Source organism: Elephantulus edwardii, unplaced genomic scaffold (genome assembly GCF_000299155.1).
Source record: "Elephantulus edwardii isolate Elephantulus edwardi_28Jun2011 unplaced genomic scaffold, EleEdw1.0 scaffold00001, whole genome shotgun sequence".
Classification (NCBI taxonomy): domain Eukaryota; kingdom Metazoa; phylum Chordata; class Mammalia; order Macroscelidea; family Macroscelididae; genus Elephantulus; species Elephantulus edwardii.
This window is the reverse complement of record NW_006399751.1, coordinates 19367081-19370905: the sequence shown is the minus strand read 5'-3', so window position 1 is coordinate 19370905 and position 3825 is coordinate 19367081.

Below are 3825 nucleotides of genomic sequence, written 5' to 3'. Positions count from 1 at the left end.
AAAATATTGACTATACACATATAGCTTATAATGCAGATAGGAAAGAAACAGTAAATGATACAAAGGAATTAAGGACTACATGATATAAAAATAGTTTACATTTTCTATTATAATAAAAATGTAGGCATTTAGATAAAGTGAAATTAGTACACAGGAGGTAATAATTCTAAGTAAAAAATTGAGAACTAATATGATAAGTATATCAAGTTTGAAAATATTTGAAATTAATTTCCAGTGGAAATAGAATTTCAATTAAAGCTGATCACTAGAAAAACAGGAAACAGGAAAGCGAATAAAGTACAGAAAAAGAAGAAAGTATCTAAAATATATTTTATTATTATGAAATAGGTTCAACAAGAATTTAGAATAATTAAAAAAACAAAAAAGATGAAGAATGCTGGTCAATTAGCCCATTCAACAAATTAAAGGGATTCACGATATTCTTGTCTTGTCTTTAGAATGTCAAAGATATAATATCTGTAAAACATTTTAGAGAAAGCAGACTTACCTTGATGCTTCTTTAAAACAGAATAGCCGGCAACACCAACACTTTGTACTACTATTCTAAAGGGAAATCTAGTGGCAACTTCTAGCGAATGGTTGCTAATCCAAAAGCCATGTGTCTTTGGTTTTTAGAAAGCGTTGGTTGCCTCACTAGAAGAAGATGAGCTCTTCTCTCCAATAGGATTTACAGCTCCTGAAAACCCACTGGGGAATCATCTCTGAGTCACGAGTCAGTTCCAACACAAAGGCAATGAAAGTGCGTGAATAATGATTCTAGATGGTATGACAAGGTTTCAAAATTAAGCTCTTGGTTGTTAAGTGCTGGCAAGTCAGAGAGTTCCATAGCTCACCCTCCATCGGTTTTCAGAGTCAAGGAAATCCCAGGAGAGGAAATTGCCCATCTTTCTCCTGTAAAGTAGCTGGTGAGTTAGAACCATGTGACTTTGGGTTGGCAGGACAACTTCTTACCAGTAAGCCACCAGAGCAATTATGATAGAAAAGCAAACCTTAGAGATGTTGTTGGAGTAATTTTTACTTTGTGTGAATGTTTTTATTGTTATGTGATGTTGATTCACATGGGACTCACAGAAACCCCATGTACAGCAGCACTGTATTCTATTCTATCCTAAACCAACCTCATTTTCTCTGGCACACCGACCCCTATTACCCCAGTCAGTGAGTCAGTCCACCTCATGCAGAGTCTTCCTCTCTTGTTCTGTTCCTAAATCTTTCCAAGGCCTTTTCCTTTCCAAAGATTGGTCTGTCCTTGCAATATGCCCAAAATATGTCAGACCAAGCTTCAAAATCCTCACCTACAAAGAGCAGCTTGGTTTCAGACGCTTTAGGATGAACTTGTTTATTCTCCTAGTAGTCCTTGAGAACTCCTTACACCCTTGAAATCTCTGTACTTCACTCCCTGCAAGTTCACTCTGAGTTGAGTTGTTATCAATTGAACACAATGCTCTCAATTTCTTTTTTCCCCTCTTTGTCTTTAAAGGAAAATATAAAATATTTTAAATAAATAATAGTTAATTAAATACAAATGGTGATGTATGTTAAGATGGTTTAAATGTCCAATGGTATTATATAATTTCTACATTAAGGCAAAAATTATAACCTTACTGATGTAAAATTACATAGCTCCATAAATAATCATGTATGCTTAATTTTTTATTTTTATAATAAATACATATGATTTTTATAATCTACAAATTAAAGTTTAACAAAAATGAATTATTACCCTCTTGTGATAATAACTGTTAACTAAATTTAAAGAATAGCTAGATGATTTTAAGTATGTGGCTTTAAAAGACAGTTGCTAAAATCTCCCCCTGCCAAAATTAGTATTTGTTACATGCTTGTGTTATTACAATTTCTTTGTTTGATAAACTGTATCCTATTCAAAAGAACTCATGCTCAACACAGTACTGAATATGTATCTTGTTGATTTTCAAAGGATCACAGCTGGCATGCTATTCATAAGACACTGAAAGATAATACTACTATTCAACATTATGCAGCATTTTTCAGATTCACAATAGTGTGCAAATTTTAAGCAATTATTACTCATAATAATCATTGAACTGTTCTTTTTCTCTTCCTAAATGGACAAACTCAAAGCTTACATTTTCGAAAAGTTTAAAATAAATGACACACAATATCTTTGTGTTTATCACTAACTTTTAAAAACACATTAAGGCATTCTCTTTGTTCACACAGAAAAATAACCAGGCACCTGAATGTTTAAATAATAAAAAACTTCAAATATCTAAATCATTGAAATACAAGTTCTTTATTAAATATTTTACCATACAAAAGTAATATATTGTTTTGTCTTAAAAGCACTGAACTGATGTTGCTAATATTATGTTGTTGTTGTTGTTGTTGATGCTGTTGTTGTGGTGGTGGGCGCTTGAGATTCATAGGGACCCTATGTACAACAGCCCTAAATTCTGCTCTGTCCTGGGCCAATCTCACTGTCTCTGATACACTCATTCCGATTTTCCCAGTCACTGAATCAATACACCTCATAGAGGGCCTTCCCCTCCTGTGCCATCCCTCCACCCTACTAAGCATGATGTCCTTCTCCAAGAACCTGCTTATAACGTGCCCAAAGTATGTTAGATGGAGCCTCAGAATCTTTGCCTCCAAGGAGCCACCCAGTTTAACGCTCTCTAGGATGAATCTGTTTGTTTTCCTAGCAGTCCATGGTACCCTCAATCCTATTCCCCAGAACTGCAGCTCAAAGGCATTCATTCTCCTTCTATCCTCCCTAGTCATTGTCCAACTTTCTGATTGATGCATAACAAGTGATTGCAAAGACCATGGCCTGTTTCAGACTCACCTTAGTCTTCAGAGAGACACCATTGCTCTCGCTTCAGTACTTTGGAGAGGTACCTAACCAAACTTTCCCATCACAATATGTTTTTTGTTCTTTTTTTAATTTCCTGGCTGCTAGTACCAAGAGTGTGGAGCCAAGCAGACTAAAGTTGTTAACAATCTCAATCTCTTCACCATCCATCTTGATGCTGCCAATTGGTTCAGTGGTGAGAATCTTTGTCTTCTTGACAGTCCTTGACCCTCTGCAGCAAGTGCTTCAGGTCCTCCTCAGTTTCAGCAAGCAGGGTTGTGTCATCTGTATAACACAGATTGTTGATAAATCCTCCACTAATCCTGATGCCGCATTTCTCCTCATAGAGCCCAGCCTCCTGAATAATCTGTTCTGCATACAGGTTGAAAAGGTATGGATACAGGACACATCCCTGGCATACACCCTTCCCCATTTTGAACCATGCAGTATTTCCTTGCTCTGTTCTGATGACTGCCTCTTGGTCTAAGTATATGTTTCACATTAGCACGATCAAGTGTTCTGGGACTCCCAGTTTGTTAGGATCCACACAGTCAAACGCCTTTGCATAATCAATGAAACACTGATAGACATTCTTCTGGTATTCTCTGCTTTCAGTTAAGATCCATCTAACATTAGCTACAATATCCTTAGTACCACAACCCCTTCTGGCAGTTCTCTGCTGATGTGCTGTTTCAGTTGTTTTTGGGATAATCTTCAGTAGTATCTTGCTTGCATGTGAAATCAATGATATTGTGCTATAGTTTCCACACTTTGTTGGGTCACCTTTTTTTGGAATGGGAACTAATATAGATCTCTTCCTGTCAGTTGGCCAAGTCGTTGTTCTCCAGATTTCTTGGCACAACATGGTGGCCATGTCCAGGGCAGCATCTGTTAGCTGAAATACATCAATTGGTATACCATCTATTTCTGAGGCCTTATTTTTTGCTATTTCCTTCAAAGCAGCCTGAACT